This window comes from Eleutherodactylus coqui, chromosome 13 (assembly GCF_035609145.1).
Source record: "Eleutherodactylus coqui strain aEleCoq1 chromosome 13, aEleCoq1.hap1, whole genome shotgun sequence".
Taxonomy (NCBI): Eukaryota; Metazoa; Chordata; class Amphibia; order Anura; family Eleutherodactylidae; genus Eleutherodactylus; species Eleutherodactylus coqui.
The window spans coordinates 109973479-109996532 of NC_089849.1; the positions used below are offsets into that span (position 1 = coordinate 109973479).

General features: G+C 46.3%; 1 pseudogene; it reads left to right on the forward strand.

The window, feature by feature from the left end:
* Positions 1-23054, forward strand: part of LOC136587430 (zinc finger protein 850-like) — a 74335-nt pseudogene that overhangs the window by 14058 nt on the left and 37223 nt on the right.

Genomic DNA, 23054 nt, shown 5'->3' on the forward strand with positions numbered 1-23054 from the left:
ACAGTTTTTAAAAAGTAAGTGAACCCTTTAGAATTACCTAGTTTTCTGCCTTGATTACTAGCAAAGTGTGATTTGACTGTGTTTGTTATCTAAGTCACAAATATAGACAAACGGTTGTACCATCTGTGTTTTTTATTTAGCATACTGTGGGCTTATTCACACAAGCGTATATCAGCTGCCGTTTTCACAGCCGGCCGATATACGCTACCATCTGATGCATTGGATTCCAGTGCATCAGATCACATGGGCATATTCCTCGTGACGTAAAAACACCCGACCGGGCAGGAAAGATAGTCCTGGAACTGTCTTCCTGGTCTGACTATGGCCGCTGCCATAGACGTCTATGGAAGCCAATAACAGTGGCCGGAGAAGGGAGGTGGGAGGGAGTTTAGCAGCTACGCTGCTAAACTCCCTCCCCCTTCTCTCCTTCCCTTTGGCTGTTTACAATGGGAGGAAAGCTATGCCCCGCTTCCTCCCATTGCTGGCTGATTGATGTACGTAGGCGAGACGATACAGGATGTCAAATCCAGAATAAGTAAACACAAAAGTACCGTTAGAACAGGTCGAACGGATGTCCCGGTAGCGAAGCATTTCAAAGAGGCTGGCCATTCGGTCAGTCAATTACGCTACCGGGTAATAGACCATGTTCGGTAGATATAAGAGGTGGAGCTAGATTAAGGAGACTTAAATATCTCGAATTGAAATGGATTTTTGAACTGGAAACCTTATGTCCAAAGGGTCTTAACACTGAGTACCATGTTACCCCCCATCTTTAACATCGGTGGAAGGCTTTTCATATGTATTGTTGGGAACTCTGTTTGTTGTTGCTCTTTAAATCTTTCGTACTGCTTCTTTGGCTTTCTTCTGTATATAATGCCCATCAACTTCTTTGTATATATCAGCTGCTAATACTATATATATATTTTTAGAATATAATTTTGCATTTATATGTTTGTGTTTTGACAGTTTGTCCGGTGGTGGCTGTCGTTGCACCTTTCCTGTGATTTGATCGAGTCCGGTTCTGATATGTTCTGCAGCTGTCGTTATTACTCCTGAACCCAGCACTAAGGGGATTTGCCTCTGAGGGTTGCCCAAATAATAAAAAAATTTTTTTTCCTTTTTTCTCTTTTTGTGATGTAAACAATAAATGAATACATAAGCCGTTAATTGGGTGTATGGCTCTTTAATTAAGATTAAATAGGGGGTATTCTGTTGATTAACATCTAAGCGTAAGCCCAATGTTGTATTGGAACACATTACAAGATCGGCACTGTGTATCTAGATGCATCATATTAATGGTGCATCTATCTAATGCCATTTTCTCTCATAAAGGTTATATGTTTGTATATCACATTAAATGACATCGTAATACCTTTTGTTTGAGAATAAACACTCAGGATATTGTATAAACATCGGGATACATAGTCACAGAGGTCACATGAATATGCATGTACGTGATGTTGTGGGGTGTAACTAATAGGGGGGGTGGCTGCGCGGTGTTCTCTAGACATGGTGATATGCCCTGGAGTTGTAACCCCCATAGTAAAGCCATTACGGCTGCATGAATGGGAGGTCATGTGACCGGTCATGTGATCACGCTGTGCGTGATGAACGCAATACAGTCACTCCTGGAGGTGGATCAGGGTAATGCATGCCCTTATTTGTGACGTTCTGGCTACTGGAGTAGACGCTGCAGGATGACGTGGGCAGCGTGATGCAGACGTGGTACGACAGACACTTGCTGAACACCTGTAAGGTATTTGTTTTTACGTACATGTGGGTGGTTGTCTTATTGGTGATTGGTCAGTGTTAATGCGGTCATGTCTTGTTTATGTATATGCTTGACAAAGATCACAGCAGGTGATCGAAAAGTCGCGTCTCTGTATTGTGGATTACAAATAAAAGTCCTCATGAAGTCTATGTGGTAAGAAGCTCTATTCCATTGTGCTGCCTCTCTACCACCATGTGAATATATTTGTCTATGGTCGCTTGGAGTTCAGCGTCCGAGTAGGCGTGCACATACTGATGATTTTTTTCTCCCTCAGCTATTTTTTTTGCTGATATCTAAGTGCTGCAGTTCCTTCCTTTTTTCATTAAGGGGCGGGAGTTTAGCTATGCCCATTGCAAACAGCCGGAGGTGAGCCGGGAAGGGGGTGGGGGGTGTCTCTCCTTGCCCAATGGCATATACGCCAAGCCCGTACCTCAGATGGTAGCGTATATCGGCCAGCCGTGAAACCATTGGCCAATATACACTCGTGTGACTAAGCCCTGAGTAACGTTCCCAGTGCAGGGACAATAAGTAAGCGAGCCTTTGTGTTAATGTTCTCATATAATTGGCAAAAGGTGTTTCAATGTAAGGCGGTGTCCTGCTCTTATTCTTTTCCTTTCCTGATCTAGTCCCTGCGGCCTCTGCATCCTTCTGGCTAGTGTGGTCACATTTCAGCTGGGCTCATGACAGCTGCAACCAATCACTGGCCTCAACATTAGTACTGGAGAGGCCAGTGATTGGCTAGAGCTATCACAAGCCTAGTTAGAATGTGACCACTCTAGCCAGAAGGATGTGGAGACAGGAGCAGCCGGGGACTGAATTGGCAGAGGCATCAAACACAGGGGGACCTCTGTTTATTATGTTACAGCTGTGTCAGCCTGTAAGGAGAAAATAATTGCCGCTGGACGATAAATAAAGGCACATAAAGTCTGGTTACTGACCTTCTGTTCATAAGAAAGATCTAGCGTGAGCCATGCTTCAGTCGAAACCGCATTCAGAAGACCTCACTGAATCTTGCCAATTTAGTTTGCTGTAGTGATGCATTATGGGCTATAGACACCTTTTCACAATGGAAAAGTTATTTTAACCCGTTCCCACCCCATGCTGTATATCACACGCGGGAAGGGGCTCCCATGAAATGCTATGACTGACGGGGAGTTGCTACAACGGTTGGACATTGACGAGAACACCAAATCCCACCATTACTGCCTTACCCCAATCGTGCGCTCCTTCTACCACCTCATCAATCTTCCACCATCTAATTGCAAAGAGCCGATGAGTTGCCATGGCAACGGGGGAGCTTAACTGACTTCCAGGTCTGGTCAGCAAATGCTTGTAAGGAAACCAGATAAAAAATATACTGCAGTACAGGAGTATTGCAGTGTATCAGTGATCATAGGTCCCCCATTAAAAAAAAATTCTACATAAAAAACATTGAAAACTCTTTTGTACCCCCCACGCCAAAAAAACAAAAACTCAAAACTTTAAAAAATAGTTGATATCGCTACATCCATGACGACCCACACAGTAAACTGGACACACGTTTTAGCCCATTTGGGAAATGCGATAAAAAAAATTGGAACCAAAACGCTTTATGTTGTTCATTTCACCTTGCAAAAAAACTCAATAAAAGTGATGTGAAAAATGATATACTTTAAAATGGTGGCAATAAGAGCTAGGCCGGTCGTTACACAGCGTCATCCATGGAAAATTTTTTAAAGCTACGAGTCTTTGAATGCAGTAATAAAAAACAAAAATGTAGGGGTTTTGTTGTGCAAAAGTGGTAAAACTGAAAAAAAAAAGTTATTGCCATAGTCGTACTGACCTGCATAAAAAAAGTAGTCCTGTCATTTATGTCTCATAATAAATGCCCCCCACCCCAAAGAAAATCAATAAGTTACATTATGTACCAATATAGACTACTGCTTGCCACACAAACTGCCCTCTCACACCTTCGCCTACGGAAAAATGAATAAAGTTGTGGGTTTTTGTATGCAGAGTGGAAAAAATATTGTGCAAAAGTGGAAAAAAACCTAAATTTTACACACGCACGCACGCACGCGCACACACACACACACACACACACACACACACACACACACACACACACACACACACACGCACACACACACCCGACCCGTAGAACAAAGGTTATGTCATTTATACTACGTACGTAACACCGTGGTACAAAAAAAGTATTTATGTGCTTTTCACCCCGTCCCCCCACGCTAGGCATGTCTCCTCTGCTGCCCTCCGGTACCTAAAGGGGGTGCGCTGCTGCCCATAGACCCCCCTTAGCGCTGCTGCTCTGTGTGCTTCTTGCTGGGGATGAGGCAAGCACACCTTGGGTTAGGGTGGATTCACACGGGTGATGCGAGTCAGTGAAAACGCTGAATTATGAAACCAATGATTTCTTCACATTTGTGATGTTTTCACTCATGCGATGTTGCGTGAGAAAAAAATTGCGTCATCTCCTATCTTTCTGCGTTATATTTGTTTTTTTTATCTCCCACGTTTCCCTATGGAGCCTCCTGTTTATCGCAGCGCACAAACTTGCAGTTTCCATACAATGTATTTTTACCATTAGAAGATCCTTGACTTTCACGTAAAAAATGGCGGAAAAATCATGCGACAGATTCGCAATTAGCAGCGATGTTTTTGTGTGAAAAAGCAGCGCTGCCGCTCAAAAAACTGCAGGAAAACAGTCAGGATTTGCTGTGATTTCCTCGCAGCGCTATCACGATCGCCCGCGTGACACTAGCCATAAGCAGGTGGAGGGGCGACAGTTGGGGGAGGGGATAGAGATGGAGTTACAGTGAATGGGCTCTGTATGTTATCCTTGCTCTGCCTGTGTAAATGACTGGAAGCTGACAGCACCGTCTGTCCCCACGGGGGGCAGCATCAGGGCACGCTCATGTCAATTCTTTTCTCATTTCCGCAGCGGCCTCTCTCATCTCTATGGGGATAGAAAGCCGCAGCGGAATGCCGACGGCGAAACCTCTCCAAAACCCGCGGCTAAGGCCAGGTGCTTGTGTGCTAAAAATGCCTTGCACCCCTTCAGGGTAGTAGCGATCCCCTGCAGAGGACCACAGTCTTTCCAATGGGAAACATCACGTTGTACCTGTGCGCACCTTACACACGGTGCGATACTTCGCCGACCCTGATGAAAACAATGGGCGAGGTGTTCCGAGGGAACGCCCACAGATAGGGTATACCGCAATTTCTTTCCCTACACCCCAATGTGGGAAAAAATCTCATGCGTAGGACTGTAGTCTTTTGAATAGGGTTCATATTCGTGCGTCTCACAACGCACAAATCTCACACGATTGTTTCGGCCGTGTGAAGCAGCGGCGGAGTCCCTCTTCAGATGCAGGATTTGCTGTGTTTCTATTGCTGGAATTGTATGTCCTGCTGCAGAACACGCCGCCGTCTTGTGATGTAGTAGCAGTGGTTCCTGCGCGGCCGTCACGCTGGCAAACTTTATTTTTAAATATCGACAAATGCAGATTTTGGCCTCATGTCCACGGGCGGAATACAGCCCTGCAGGTATTTGATGCAGAAGATCTTCAAATTGAACTTTTTGGCTTGCAGGAGATTGTGGATTGCAGACTTTCCACGTGCCTCTGCACTGTGGATCATCCGTGCGTGAAAAAAACGCAACCCCGCCTCCGGGCCTTTTCCCCACCTTCCTATTTAAATTTAACCTTAAAATCCGCAGTGCATCTGCAAATGTCTTTGCGGATCTTCTGTATCCATAGAAATCAATGGGGCCCATCCGCATATAATTCGTGTTAAAATGGAGCATGCTGCGTTTTATTTCCCGCACGTGAAATCCGCAAATCAAAATAAATCACATCCGCAGCTGTTAAATTAACCGCGGATGGTCAGTGATTCCATATGGGAAGATTGATCTGTGGCTGACACGCGCAGATTTGCTAAAAGAATTATGGCCGTGGACACGAGGCCTTAGGCTCTTCCACACTTATGTTTTTCTTGTGCTTTTTTTCACGCGATATCGCTGTGGTTTTTTCACACGAATGTCAATGGGACTTTAATGTTAAAAACGCTTCGCACAAAAATTGCAAAGCACAAACGTGCTACACGTTTTTAACATTGACAATTGACAAGTCCCATTGACAATCGCGTCAAAAAATGCGCATGACAAACGCACGTGTAGATGACCCCCCAGTGCGGATGAGGCCTCAGTGTTTCCGCACGGGGAAAATGCTCCACAATCCGCAACAAAACTATTTGCAGATTTTGCATTTCCCATTGATCGTTATGAAGAAAGTCCGCAGCAAATCCGGGCCGTTCCCGCCACATAGACAGACGTCACTTGTGTTGTTGTATGCGCACGCAAGAAAGACCGCGACCGGGCCCGTTGATAAGCTGCGCAAGTATGCACTAAAAATGCAAGTTTCTTGCCTATCTGCAGCGGTCCATTCCCTGCAGCGGCGATTTACAGTGTATCATCCGCACCAAAACCGGTCATGCTGCTTACTTTTTCACGCGATTGCATTTTACGTGAAACGAACCCATTGACATCCCTGTACATTCGGCCGCTCTCACGTGTATCGTCACGTTGCGCAGTCTTCCCGCACCCAATGCCGATAGTTCACTGATTTGTATTGGGCCGCTTACACCAGCGGTTTCTTTACATACGTGTATCACTTGCATGAAATCAATGGCGGCATGCTCTATTTGGTGCACAAACACACCAAGATGGTGCGTGGGGATTTGCGGAACGCATCACTGTGGACTTCTCATGTGAGCGTGATCTGACAAGCGCAAAAGTGATGAACATACGCCTTAAACCATAGATATATGCTATCCTGCATCCTGGAGGAAACAATTCAGCACTTCCTATCAGAACCCTCCTGGTGGCACAACAGCGCCCCCTGCCGGCTCATCACCCCTCACTTCTAGCAACCTGATTGGTTCTGATTCACAATTCCAGCAACCTGATTGGTGATTAGGGCAGAAGTGCTGAAGAAGATGTTACTATGCTCCCCGAGGTGTAACCGCCGCTTCTACCCACCAGTCCGGCCCGCCGCGCATAGATCTATATTCCAGAACACTTCTGATGGATTCACAACCTGATTGGCTGTTTGGGTTGGCTGATTCACAGTGATTAGTTGTCCTTCCTCTGCACGCCTCGCGCTCAGCCAATCACGTACAGAGAGTGCATCACGTGAGCGGACGTTGCCGGCGAGCAGCCGGAGGTGTTTCCCGGGAGATGAACAGCGGCAGTATGTACCGTGTGCTTTATTACTAACGTCGTCGTGTCCTGCCCGCCCGCGTTAGGCTGTAATGTGTACAGTATGTAACCCTGTGCCATAGGAAGAAGCCTTACCGACGGCAGGGGGCGCTGCCAGGGGGACACCATAGCGCTACAATGGGATCCTGAGTGTGACATCAGTGCAGCCACTCGGCCATCTATAAAGTTATCACCGAGTAATCACAGGAAACACGGCCACCGAGCGAGAAACCGCCACCCTGCCTGCCGGAGGCGCTTGGACTGTATCGCCCCTATAAACCGAGTGACCGTCTGCCGTGTAACCAGGCAGTGGTGCTTCTAGGATCGATCGCCTGTTTGCAGGGAGCGAGGACATCTTTGGCGCGCTCCACTGTTTAGTCCTGCTGTCGTGGGATGGCTGATGCGTTTATGCGCCCAGCGGTCATCCTATGTAACGGTACCGTAAGACCAGGTTCCCACGGGCAGAAGCCTCACAGAATGTCCACAGCGGGACCCCACCGAAATTCCCCAAGATTTCTGCAGCAAAAGGTTGCTTCCAAACCCACGACATTGGGCACGGGTATTAGGCGGCTCTATTCCGCTGCGGAAACGTCTCTCCGCTGAGAGAAGCGCGCCGCAGCGCTAACTGGGACAATTGGCTTGTCACGGAATGCATGCGTAAAGTCTGCCCGATGTGACCCCAGCCCAAAGGGGTTATCCAGGCAGCGCCCGCCGCGATACACGGGTGGGGAAGCTGCTGCTCCAACCCCTCTGTAGTGGCTGGCGCTTGTAACTGCAGGCTGGGGTCCATTGATTTCAGTGAGAGCTGCGCCGGCTGCTACACAGGGGGCGGAGCAGTGCTTCCTGGATAACCCCTTACCTATATCCAGTATATCGCCGTTTCCCCCTATATACAGGATGTCAGCTGCACCCTCATATACAGGCCACCTGCACCGCCACCCTATATACAGGATGTCAGCTGCACCCTCATATACAGGCCACCTACACCGCCACCCTATATACAGGATGTCAGCTGCACCCTCATATACAGGGCACCTGCACCGCCACCCTATATACAGGACGTCAGCTGCACCCTCATATACAGGCCACCTGCACCGCCACCCTATATACAGGACGTCAGCTGCACCCTCATGTACAGGGCACCTGCACCACCACCCTATATACAGGACGTCAGCTGCACCCTCATATACAGGGCACCTGCACCGCCACCCTATATACAGGATGTCAGCTGCACCCTCATATACAGGGCACCTGCACCGCCACCCTATATACAGAATGTCAGCTGCACCCTCATATACAGGGCACCTGCACCGCCACCCTATATACAGAATGTCAGCTGCACCCTCATATACAGGGCACTTGCACTGCCACCCCCCTATATACAGAATGTCAGCTGCACCCTCATATACAGGGCACCTGCACTGCCACCCCCCTATATACAGTATGTCAGCTGCACCCTCATATACAGGGCACCTGCACTGCCACCCCCCTATGTACAGTATGTCAGCTACACCCTCATATGCAGGGCACCTGCACAGCCGCCCCCCTATATACAGGATGTCAGCTGCACCCTCATATACAGGGCACTTGCACTGCCACCCCCCTATATACAGGATGTCAGCTGCACCCTCATATACAGGGCACTTGCACTGCCACCCCCCATATACAGGATGTCAGCTACACCCTCATATACAGGGCACTTGCACTGCCACCCCCCTATATACAGGATGTCAGTTGCACTCTCATATATAGGGCACCTGCACTGTCCCCCCCCTATGTACAGTATGTCAGCTACACCCTCATATGCAGGGCACCTGCACCGCCGCCCCCCTGTGCTAGATCATATTTTCTCCAGCAGGCTTCGGGGTATTTCTGTAGCTTCCAAATTGTATAGTGTGCACACATCATCGACCAGATCAGACACAAGCTATCAGTCTCATATCCAAAATGGCTCTCTGGGCAGAAACACCCAGACAGCCCCTTTTATTGTAAAGCATAACACCTGCCCTTTAATGGGCGTGCAACAGATTACATCAGTAACATATAGGATTCTCATTTGTCGGATCATATAGAACCCCCCCCTCCTTCCTGCCCACCTTCTCTCAACTCCAATGTATAAGCAAGTCTTTGTCTTACAAACATGTGCTCAAAACTGAAACTGAAAGTAAGTATCTCTTTGTTGAAGAAGATTCTGTGGGGGGGATGGGGAAGGACTGGGAAAACACTCAAGATGAACACAAGCAATAACATATAACACTGTGACTTTAACTCTTTCCTTATGCAGCAGAGTTCCACATTAGGCTGAAGTCACAAAACACATATCTTTTCACCATGCCATTGTCCAACAATTACTATTATGAAATTATGCAGTCATTAGCCTCTAAGAGTTAAAGTCACTACAGCTGCGTAATACATCTAGTTTAGTACAAATCAATAGACATTTTACACTGACTAATCATCATGTCTATCACACCCCTATATACAGGATGTCATATACACCCTCATATACAGGGCACTTGCACTACCACCCCCTATATACAGGATGTTAGCTGCACTCTCATATACAGGGCACCTGCACTGCCACCCCCTTATATACAGGATGTCAGCTACACCCTCATATACAGGGCACCTGCACTGCCACCCCCCTATATACAGGATGTCAGCTACACCCTCATATACAGGGCACCTGCACTGCCACCCCCCTATATACAGGATGTCAGCTACACCCTCATATACAGGGCACCTGCACTGCCACCCCCCTATATACAGGATGTCAGCTGCACCCTCATATACAGTGCACCTGCACTGCCACCCCCCTATATACAGGATGTCAGCTGCACCCTCATATACAGGGCACCTGCACTGCCACCCCCCTATATACAGGATGTCAGCTGCACCCTCATATACAGGGCACCTGCACTGCCACCCCCCTATATACAGGATGTCAGCTGCACCCTCATATACAGGGCACCTGCACTGCCACCCCCTATATACAGGATGTCAGCTACACCCTCATATACAGGGCACTTGCACTGCCACCCCCCTATATACAGGATGTCAGCTGCACCCTCATATACAGGGCACCTGCACTGCCACCCCCCTATATACAGGATGTCAGCTACACCCTCATATACAGGGCACTTGCACTGCCACCCCCCTATATACAGGATGTCAGCTGCACCCTCATATACAGGGCACCTGCACTGCCATCCCCCTATATACAGGATGTCAGCTGCACCCTCATATACAGGGCACCTGCACTGCCACCCCCCTATATACAGGATGTCAGCTGCACCCTCATATACAGGGCACTTGCACTGCCACCCCCCTATATACAGGATGTCAGCTGCACCCTCATATACAGGGCACCTGCACTGCCACCCCCCTATATACAGGATGTCAGCTGCACCCTCATATACAGGGCACCTGCACTGCCACCCCCCTATATACAGGATGTCAGCTACACCCTCATATACAGGGCACTTGCACTGCCACCCCCCTATATACAGGATGTCAGCTGCACCCTCATATACAGGGCACCTGCACCGCCACCCTATATACAGGACGTCAGCTGCACCCTCATATACAGGCCACCTGCACCGCCACCCTATATACAGGACGTCAGCTGCACCCTCATGTACAGGGCACCTGCACCACCACCCTATATACAGGACGTCAGCTGCACCCTCATATACAGGGCACCTGCACCGCCACCCTATATACAGGATGTCAGCTGCACCCTCATATACAGGGCACCTGCACCGCCACCCTATATACAGAATGTCAGCTGCACCCTCATATACAGGGCACCTGCACCGCCACCCTATATACAGAATGTCAGCTGCACCCTCATATACAGGGCACTTGCACTGCCACCCCCCTATATACAGAATGTCAGCTGCACCCTCATATACAGGGCACCTGCACTGCCACCCCCCTATATACAGTATGTCAGCTGCACCCTCATATACAGGGCACCTGCACTGCCACCCCCCTATGTACAGTATGTCAGCTACACCCTCATATGCAGGGCACCTGCACAGCCGCCCCCCTATATACAGGATGTCAGCTGCACCCTCATATACAGGGCACTTGCACTGCCACCCCCCTATATACAGGATGTCAGCTGCACCCTCATATACAGGGCACTTGCACTGCCACCCCCCATATACAGGATGTCAGCTACACCCTCATATACAGGGCACTTGCACTGCCACCCCCCTATATACAGGATGTCAGTTGCACTCTCATATATAGGGCACCTGCACTGTCCCCCCCCTATGTACAGTATGTCAGCTACACCCTCATATGCAGGGCACCTGCACCGCCGCCCCCCTGTGCTAGATCATATTTTCTCCAGCAGGCTTCGGGGTATTTCTGTAGCTTCCAAATTGTATAGTGTGCACACATCATCGACCAGATCAGACACAAGCTATCAGTCTCATATCCAAAATGGCTCTCTGGGCAGAAACACCCAGACAGCCCCTTTTATTGTAAAGCATAACACCTGCCCTTTAATGGGCGTGCAACAGATTACATCAGTAACATATAGGATTCTCATTTGTCGGATCATATAGAACCCCCCCCTCCTTCCTGCCCACCTTCTCTCAACTCCAATGTATAAGCAAGTCTTTGTCTTACAAACATGTGCTCAAAACTGAAACTGAAAGTAAGTATCTCTTTGTTGAAGAAGATTCTGTGGGGGGGATGGGGAAGGACTGGGAAAACACTCAAGATGAACACAAGCAATAACATATAACACTGTGACTTTAACTCTTTCCTTATGCAGCAGAGTTCCACATTAGGCTGAAGTCACAAAACACATATCTTTTCACCATGCCATTGTCCAACAATTACTATTATGAAATTATGCAGTCATTAGCCTCTAAGAGTTAAAGTCACTACAGCTGCGTAATACATCTAGTTTAGTACAAATCAATAGACATTTTACACTGACTAATCATCATGTCTATCACACCCCTATATACAGGATGTCATATACACCCTCATATACAGGGCACTTGCACTACCACCCCCTATATACAGGATGTTAGCTGCACTCTCATATACAGGGCACCTGCACTGCCACCCCCTTATATACAGGATGTCAGCTACACCCTCATATACAGGGCACCTGCACTGCCACCCCCCTATATACAGGATGTCAGCTACACCCTCATATACAGGGCACCTGCACTGCCACCCCCCTATATACAGGATGTCAGCTACACCCTCATATACAGGGCACCTGCACTGCCACCCCCCTATATACAGGATGTCAGCTGCACCCTCATATACAGTGCACCTGCACTGCCACCCCCCTATATACAGGATGTCAGCTGCACCCTCATATACAGGGCACCTGCACTGCCACCCCCCTATATACAGGATGTCAGCTGCACCCTCATATACAGGGCACCTGCACTGCCACCCCCCTATATACAGGATGTCAGCTGCACCCTCATATACAGGGCACCTGCACTGCCACCCCCTATATACAGGATGTCAGCTACACCCTCATATACAGGGCACTTGCACTGCCACCCCCCTATATACAGGATGTCAGCTGCACCCTCATATACAGGGCACCTGCACTGCCACCCCCCTATATACAGGATGTCAGCTACACCCTCATATACAGGGCACTTGCACTGCCACCCCCCTATATACAGGATGTCAGCTGCACCCTCATATACAGGGCACCTGCACTGCCATCCCCCTATATACAGGATGTCAGCTGCACCCTCATATACAGGGCACCTGCACTGCCACCCCCCTATATACAGGATGTCAGCTGCACCCTCATATACAGGGCACTTGCACTGCCACCCCCCTATATACAGGATGTCAGCTGCACCCTCATATACAGGGCACCTGCACTGCCACCCCCCTATATACAGGATGTCAGCTGCACCCTCATATACAGGGCACCTGCACTGCCACCCCCCTATATACAGGATGTCAGCTACACCCTCATATACAGGGCACTTGCACTGCCACCCCCCTATATACAGGATGTCAGCTGCACCCTCATATACAGGGCACCTGCACTGCCACCCCCCCTATATACAGGATGTCAGCTGCACTGCCACCCCCCTATATACAGGATGTCAGCTGCACCCCCATATACAGGACCTCCCCGCACATAGCATCATACAGACAAGAAAATCAGTGCGGTGCCAATGTCTATCCAGCCAGTATTATAGGGGTCTTGGCAGCGCTCTCGTCTATCCCTTATCTACCCAGGCATGAGAAAACAAAGGATCCACATTGAAGTGCTGCCTGGATCTGGATTACTTTGTGTAGGCCGGGGTCACATCTGCATCAGAACCTCCGGGCGGAAGAGTAAGCCGGCCAGCTGGATGCGAAGCCGGCGGACCCCATTACAGTCTATTGGGGCCTTAGAGACAGAACCTTTCTGCCACAAGGGTTCCCCTTTGCTCCTCCCTCAACGGAGCAGGAAAGTCATATCCCCAGCACAGATGTGGAAGAACCCTCAGGCCATCAGAGCGTATAGCTCCTATATATGCAGCTGTACGCTATATGTTCACAGATGCCCATAGTTTAAAACAAGGAACAGTATAGCTTGATGATCTCGTATTGGAATACCATTGAACAAAGATGCCAGTTGTGGAATCAAGTAGGAACTCTTCAATTGTCGATCCAGGGATTATTCTGACTGCCATTATGGAGTCGGGAAGTAATTCCCCCCCCCAAAATGGGGTAAATTGACTTCTGCCTCATTGCTTGTTTTTTTTGCCTTCCTCTGGATCAACAAGGGGATGGAAACAGGCTGAACTAAACGGATATTTGTCTTTATCAGCCTAACCTACTATGTTACTATGATGCAAACAGGACAATGGTTTTGCATCCATCCGCTTGGATAATAATAATCTTTATTTGTATAGCACCAACATATTCCGCAGCGCTTACATAGACAGGGGAATACAGAATGACAAAAGTACAAAAATTACAGAACCTCGGTTACATAGTAATCAGTTGATGGAAAAAAAAGGGGTGAGGGTCCTGCTCCAACGAGCTTACATACTACAGGTAATGGGGTGATACAGAAGGTAAAGAGCTGGAGATGTGCACTGTATGGCGAGGTGGAGAGTGAGGGGTGATATACACAGACAATGGTCAGACATTTAGCCTTGTGACGGCAGAAACGGTATGACTGCAGGAGCGGTTTATGATGGCTGGCAGGGATTGCAGTCAGTAGGTCAGGGAGCATGTTATCAGGCGGAGTATAGAGGGGTTTGTTTAGGGAATGCGGTATGCCTCCCTGAAGAGGTGCGTTTTTAGAGCACGCCTGCTCGGGTAGCCTTTGGTAGTACGTTCCAGAAGAAATGTGCTGCTCTGGAGAAGTCCTGGATACTTGTCGCATGTACATTGGGAGATGTAGTGTGAACGGAGCCTTGTCTTACTTCTTTCCCAATCGGCTTTGAAAGTTTATTTTTTACACAGGGGATAACAAACCACTTTTTCTTTTTCAGTTTCAAGATCCGCAGAACATGAACCTCCATAGAACTGCTGTGTAAGGTAGAGAATCGTTTTCTCTTCTTGTCTTTGTTTTAGAGGCTTTTCCCAGCTGAAGGTTATCCATTATGACCATTATAAAGCAGCGATCCTCTCATTGATGATACCGCACAGGATGAAGAACGGCAGGAGCAAAGTTTCTAGAAAAATATTGGACCTCACCCTGAAAATCCTCTGTCTGCTGACTGGAGAGGTCAGATCATATACTTTATTATAACATGAGTGGAGAGGCGAGAGGCTCTGGGAAGGTACATAGGGGTATTTATCAAGGCCTTTCTCTCCCCACAGGATTATATAGTAGTGAAGAAGACATCTGGTGAATGTGGGACTCCTAGCAGCCACTCCCAAGTGTCCGAAGAATGGAGCCGGACCCGGAGCCCCATCGTGGAGCCTCCACCGCATTTACTGACACATGAGAGGAACAATGATCAGGAGATCCTGGATCTCACCAACAAGATCATTGAGCTCCTGACTGGAGAGGTGAGGAGTGCTGGAACATTATATAGTAAAGTAAGCAATAATAGAGCACATCTGACAGTAAAAATGATGTGTTTTAGGCAGCTCTCACACGTTTTCAGAAAATGCTGCTCGAAATCACAGCATTTTCACCACGATTTTGAGCTACATTTTTGAACACATTGTACAGCGCTTTTTAACACACCCATCATTGTGATGGGTGATGAAGTGCGTTAAAAAATGCAAAATCACACAAAAATAGAACAGACAGCGCTGGAAAATTGCGACATTAGAAACAACGAGTTCAAGTGCAGGTCTGTAAAGCCCCGCGCTAATCGCGGTAAAAAGTAGTGAGTGTGAGAGCGGCCTTAGATACGTTCATGCACAGTCTTTGTTATGTCCCATAAAGGACAAGCCTTCTTGGGAAATGGCTGAGGCCTGAATGTGACACTAACATTATGATGTAAAGTAAGCCAACTAACTTACTTACTTTGCCCCATCAATAGGCAAAATCTGGTTGCAGAATTCTGTGGTGAATTCTGCCGTGTGAATATACCCTTATAGACAGTAAATCTGCCCCAGTGTGTCTGGATGAGGACTGTCTTTCTATGTTAGAAAACAGTAAAGCATCAGGCATCGAGCATAGCAAATGTCCTGTAAAAAATGGCAGTACTAAATGCAAAAGTCCTCCAAATGGGTCATTCCTTATCCATTATGCAATAGCAAGAAATGAAGAAGAATTAGGAGGCAGGATTTATGAATTGGCTGAGCCACGGCATTGAGTGTCGAATTCATAAATCCCGTCTCCACAATGCAATGGCTGTGATTGGTTCTTCGACCGCTGCTCAGCCAATTAATGCAGCACTGGATGCACCAATCACAGCCATCACATTGGTTCATTAAGCACTGCATTGACTGGCTAAGCAGCGCTCAAGAACCAATCAGAGCCATTGCTACCTGGAGCTGGGATTTAAAATTCCCGTAATCAGGAAGTGATCTTCTGTGGGCGGACAAGGACTGTAGGAAGCCTATCGGAGCTCCGGAGAGCAGCGGGAGAGACCCAGACCGAGCCTGCTAGGTAAGTATAATAAGACATGCCCTTAAAATAAGACCTAGGGCCTCTTTTGGGGCAAAAATGAATATAAGACAGGTTTTTATTTTCAGGAAAACATGGTAGTTCTCTGTATTCCGAGGATTAATTAGTGGAAAACCAGGATTACTTATTGGATTACCAGGTAGATGGAGAGCTGTTTAGATTCGTTGTTCAGCATCAGTTCAGAATAGCGCTGTCACATAATTGTTAATTTGCCTCACATATGTTGCCTATAAAGTGCTGTAGACATTTGCTGAGCTCTGTCATTGGCTGCAGCAGCCTGTGGCATCCCACACACAGGCTGCAGCAGCCTGTGGCATCCCATACACAGGCTGCAGCAGGCTGTAAACAACACGTCACAGTGGAGACTCAGAGCTGCTGGCTGGGCATGAGCTGGGAGAGATAAGTATGTGCTTCTTAACTATTTTTTACACAAGGGGGACCTGATTTTAAAGAAAATTATCTTGTAATATTTGTTCATTTATTTTTTCTACCTAAAGATATTTTATTCTGCTGTATATTTCCAAATTTCTGTTAATTTGTTACCCCATATTTTAATAGGAAGAAGATCTGCTTGATATTAAAGTTAAAGTTATAGAGGAAGAAGAAGAGGAGGAGGACACATATATGATAGGTGATCAGCAATGTAAAGAAGAGGAAATTCCCATAGAGATCAGCCCTGGTAAGTAATGAGACGCCTGAATTCTGTTATCCACTCTCCTCTGTCAGTACAGACTAAGACTACCTGCACACAGAGGGATTTGCATTGTGTAATCCGGAGTGGACGACTGCCTCTAGATTTCGCAGCAAATACTGCCCATAACATGTCATTGAAAATCGCTTTTTCCTGCACACGAGCAGAAATCAATTGCGATTTTCCGCTTGCGGAGGAAAAAAATCGCAGCATATTCTATTTTTCCGCAGATTCCGCCCGGATGGCTTCCATTGAAGTCAATGGAAGCTGTCTGATCCACAGCCCGGCCGCAGTGACATTGTGGTCGCCTAGCAATGACACGGGAAAAGCAGTGGTTTAAAAAAAATAAATAAAATTTACTGCGCATGTCTGACGGCTCGGACATCTGCATTACAGAGAAAATATCAGAAAGGCAGGTGCATGCAGATGCCGGCTGGGCATAGGGTTAGATTCCGCTGCGGGATTTTGCCAGCGGAATCTGACCCACCTGTGTGCAGCCAGCCTTAAAAGAAGAGTGATGAGTTAAAATCATCCAGTGTTTCTCATTCTCTTAGTTTATTCATTCTCTTTCTAGTACATTAAACTCAGTAGAAGAGACTTTTTAGTCAGTAGAGTTTGGTTTCTACCAGTCGCTCCCACAGTCACCAGATCTCAATTCATTGCTGTTGAATAGAAAATTCACAGCATAAATGTGTAGCTGACAGACCTGTAGCATTTAGATAATATTATGGTGAGATTAGGTGCTTTTAGACGGAATGATCATTCAAAAAATTGTTCAAACTAGCGAAAGTGGACGATAATCGTTCGGTCTAAACACGAATTAACGACGATGGAGAATCAGTCAGTTTTTGTTCGTCATTCATTTTATGCATATATAAAACCATCGTTGGCTCGTTCACTACTCATTCAGTCCCTCTCATTCACTAATACAGTGAGCTCGAAAGACTGAATTATTCTCGTTTGAATGAGCCAACAATGTATCTGCCTGACTAAACAGGCGGCCCAAGAGAACGAGCTGGTGGTGGCGTCACTTGCCCGTTCAAACAAGAATACCCTCGTCTAAAAGGAAGAATGTCTTGTTGAATACAAATCACACAGAATGAATGCTGCTCTGGAGGTAATAGTGGAGTCCTACCCAGTACTACCGTAGAAAGATAGAGTTAAAAAATATACGGTGTGCATATATGGCATACATGTACTGTTTACTAATACCCACATCATTATTTAATAGTCCATCCAATATGTACAGGGGAAAGGAAAACTCTTAATTCAGTGCATGGATATCCGTAATCCTGCGTTTCAGAAGATATATAATTCTATTCATTTATTTTCAGCAGACAACAACAGGAAGATCTTAGAGGAACATCATATAGATACGCAGAATTATCCAAGGGAGAATCCCATTGCCAAGAATAAATGTTCAGGACTTCACTTTGCAAATCTGTCATATGATTGTTCTTATAACGAGGGATCCTCGGATAAATCACATATTCCACAAGATCCAGATCAGTTTTCTAAATCTGGGGAATGTTTTACAGAGGAGTCAGACCTTATTACTCATGAAAGAACGAGTGCAGCAGAAAAGCTATATCTTTGTCCAGAATGTGGGCAGTGCTTTGCCCAAAAGGCGAATCTCATTGCACACCTGAGAATTCATGATGAAAGTCTTAATGGGCTGGGCAGTAGATCTGTTAAAAAGCCATTTAGTTGCTCACAATGTGGAAAACATTTTACCAAGAAGTCTCTTCTCATCGAACATCAGAGAACTCACACAGGGGAGAAGCCATTTCCATGCTTACAATGTGGGAAATGTTTTACCAAGAAGTCAAATCTCGTTAAGCATTGGAGAATTCACACAGGGGAGAAGCCATTTTTATGTTCTGATTGTGGGAGATGTTTTACAAACAAATCAGATCTTGTGAAACATCAGAGAATTCACACAGGGGAGAGGCCATATTCCTGTTCAGTTTGCAGAAAATGTTTTACACAGAAATCAGGCCTTATTGAACATCAGAAAATTCACACAGGGGAGAAGCCGTTTTCATGCTCGCAATGTGGGAAATGTTTTATTCATAAATCAGGTCTTATTGACCATCAAAGAAGCCACACAGGAGAGAGGCCGTTTGCATGTACAGAATGTGGGAAATGTTTTACTCGAAAATCATTTCTTTTTAAACATAAGAAAGGACACTTGGGGGAGAAACCATATCCCTGTTCAGATTGTGGGAAATGTTTTGCCAAGAAGTCGAATCTTGTTCAGCATCAGAGAATTCACACAGGGGAGAAGCCATTTTCATGTCTGGAATGTGGAAAATGTTTCACCCAGAAGTCAGCTCTTGTTGAACATCAACGTATTCATAGAGGGGATAAGCCATTTATATGTTCAGAATGTGGGAAATGTTTTACCCAGAAATCCTACCTCATTAGACATCAGAGAACTCATTGAAGAAGCTGTTCTTATGATCAGGCATATCTGAAAGTTTATATAGAATTTTCTTTTAGCATGACGTTCACAGTTACTTTAGAATATTGATGACATTCTCCCTAATCTCACTTGAGATCCATTCAGAGAACACTACGTGTTATATTTGATTCTTTTTTTAAATTCGTTTTATTTTTGAAACACAGATTTTTTCCGCAGTACAAAATGAAAAAGGATTTGTTAGATACATATCAGATTATACATAGGTGGTACATTGTACTTAGATTGGTAAAGTAAATATTACAATAATTTCTGGGTACGTTTGTTGATAATTTACAACAATAAACTTAACGTTTAACAATCAAAACCAAAACCTGTCTGTGCTGATCATTTGAAATTATGCAGTAAGGCTCCGTGTGTTTGATGATTTGGAAGGGGGGGAGGGGAGGGAGGAAGGGAAAGGGAGTTCAGGGTTAAAAGTTTAGTCTGCAGATAGGGTGGATTGGGTATCTAGCCAAAAAGCCCATATCTCTTGAAATTTGTTTGGGCATCCTCTATTTTGATAAATGATTTTCTCATAGGAGATTACGGTGTTTACCATTTGAATCCAGTGTGGAATTGATGGGGCTTCGGCAGCCATCCATTGTATCGCTATCTCTTTCCGCGCCAGAAATAGCAGCTTTTTAAGAAAAGTACTGGTGTGATATGGCCACACCTCCTCCTCCAGTAAGCCAAATAGGGCTATTTTGGGGTCCAATCCAATACTAAATAGGGGTGGCAATATTGAATTTATGAAATCGGTAATTTTGGACCAGAAGTCATTGACGGGGGGAGGGGGGGGGGGCATGGGGCATTCCCAGATCAGGTGCCAAAATTTTGCTTCCGGTTGGCGGCATCTATGACAGGAGTTTGACGAGGTATTGCCCATTTTATAGAGGCGGCTAGGGGTAAGGTAAGCTTGGTGTATTATGTATAGTTGGATCAATTTGTTATTTACGGCAGTGGAGACCAAGAGATGGGATTTGGTAACGTCCAGCCATTCTTCAGGCGTTAGGGATTGGATAGAAAGTTTCCATTTGTCGTAAACTGGAAGTGGATTAAGGTCCATTTTGGCCGAGAGGAGGTGCGTGTAGAGTGCTGAGATCAGACCTTTGGGCCCTTGTGATTTAAGGATACCTATTGTGGGAAATTTTGATATTCGAGTGGAAGAAGGTGGGAATTGGGAATTTAGTGCATGTCTCAACTGGAAGAATCTAAATAGTTGGAGTTGTGGGGCCTGCAACTTGTCACGCAGCTGGGTAAATGTAAGGAGCGTTCCGTCCGTATATATGTCTGCCAGTGAGTGTACCCCTTGGGATATCCAGTATTGGGGATCTGGGACCAAGTGCAAAGCTACTAAGCCCGGGTTGTTTCACAGAGGGAGTTCGGACACTACATCTTTATATCGCTGAAGGGTTTTTGCCTCCCTCCACATGCTTAGGGCGAGTCCATGAAGTGGCGTTAGATCGGGGGAATTTGTGGATTCTGGGAATTCTAGGTAGCTCAATAAGTTGTTTTCTTTTACTTGCTTTGACAGGTATTGATCTGCTATTGGCATCTCTCGGTCCAGGACCCAGGCTCGGATGTTTCGTAACTGACCTGCTAGATAATAAAGCTGTAGGTCCGTAAGGGCCATTCCAGCTTGTTCTTTAGGCCTTTATAGTGTTAAAAGGCTTAATTTCGAGCGTAAAGAGTTCCATATAAATGATGTGATAAGGGAGCTAAAGGTTTGGAAAGTGCGTTTGGGGACGCTCACTGGCATATGTTGCAGCATGTACAGACACTTTGGTTGAATAGCTTTTAATCAGGTTTATACGTCCTGCTACCAATAACGGCAACTTAGACCATCGTTTAAGCTTATACTTTATATTTTTTAGCAGTGGGTCAATATTGTCCTCTATGGCGTTATCATGGTCTTGGGACATAAACATCCCCAGGTATTTGAATGTAGTAACCACTTTCAGCCCATACCTAGAGACACAGGGATCATTTTCCGGGGTAGGGTCTGTATATAGGATTGTAGATTTGGACCAGTTGACGTACAGTCCAGATAAATGGGAGAATCTGTCTATGTGGACCATGGCTTGGGAAAAAGAGTTTATTGGGTCTGATAGAAATAGGATTGTGTCATCTGCATATAGCCCTACTTTACTCTCAAGGTCCCCCCCATCTGATTCCAGTTACACTGGGGGTACATCTCAGATGGATCGCCAAAGCTTCAATGGCTATAGCAAATAGGGCCGGGGATAGCGGGCATCCCTGTCGGGTGCCCCTTGCGAGTTGGAACTCAGCCGACGGGATACCGTTTACTATCACATTTGCACTTGGAGATTTATATATGGTTTTAATCCATTGTCGAAATTTGGGGCCAAACCCAAATTGGACCAGACGGGCTTCCAAAAATACCCACTCCAGGGAGTCAAAGGCATTCATCATGTCTAGGGAGACCAGGGCCCATGACATGTTATTTTGCCTGCCTAGTTGGATTGCTGCTTGGACTCTGCGAATATTGATAGTTGTGGATTTCCCTGGCATGAAACTGGTCTGGTCAGGATGTATGATGGATAGAATTACCTGGTTCAGTCTGGTGGCTAAGATTTTTGTCAGGATTTTATAGTCTGCATTTACCAGTGAAATGGGGCGATAGGAGCCACAATCCGTAGGATCTTTATCTGGTTTCAATATGACTACGATGGAGGCCTTATAGAAGGAGGGTGGGAGTGCTTTATCTAATTGGGCCTGCTGTAGTGTCTCATATAGTTGTGCGGCTAATTGTTCGCTGTATTTGCGATATACCTCTATTGGGAGGCCGTCTGGGCCAGGGGATTTGTTGAGTGCCATTTCTTGGATTGTTTGTTTGATTTCGACCAGGGTGATTGGAGCCTCCAGGAGCTCTGTCTGCTCTGTGGAGAGTGTTGGGAAAGTCAGGTCTTGTAAGTAGTTTAGTATGTCTGCTGTAGTGTCGCTTGTGGGAGAGCTATATAAATTAGCATAGAATTCCTTGAAACAGTTTGTAATAGATAGGGCATCAGTCAGCTCTACGCCGTGTTGGTTTTTAATCTTGAGGATCGTATTAGTTTGATTTTCGCGTTCGATTAGGTTGGCAAGTAAATGGCTGGATTGATTTCCCAGTTCGAAATAATATTGTTTAGCGAGGAATAGTTTACGCTTGGTCTTAGCGTGTATATGTTGTTTATAAAGGCAGAAGAGGCTGAGCCAATCTGTTTTATTAGCATCTGTAGGGTCAGAAATGTATAGCTTTTCAGCGTCAGATGTCTGAGTTTCCAGTTCTCTGTCAGTCTGGGATGTTGACTTTTTAATATGTGAGATAGCGGATTTAAGGCATCCTCTGATATAGGCCTTGAGAGTATCCCATTTTAGGGCTGGGTGGGTGTTGTTACTATGTGCGTCTAAAAATAGGGATATGTGAAAGGGCGTTTGGTCGTCTGATCCGATAAGTTTGAGCCAGAATGGATGCAGTTTCCAAGTGGGCATTATTTTGTATTGGGGGTATTTTAGCGTTAGTAATATTGGGCTATGATCGGATATTCCTCGCGGGCAGTGTGTTATGTTGGAGAGACAGACTGCTAGTTCCATAGAACTAAATATGTGGTCGATTCTCGCCAGGGCGTTGCGCCCGAGAGAGTGGCAAGTGTATTCTAGGGTTTCGGGGTGACGCAACCGCCAGAGATCGACCCATCCAACACTCTCGATCAGTTGCTGCAAGGGGGAGCTAGTGATAGTGGTGGTGTTTAAGGGCATACGAAATCTATCTTTTTTTGGGTT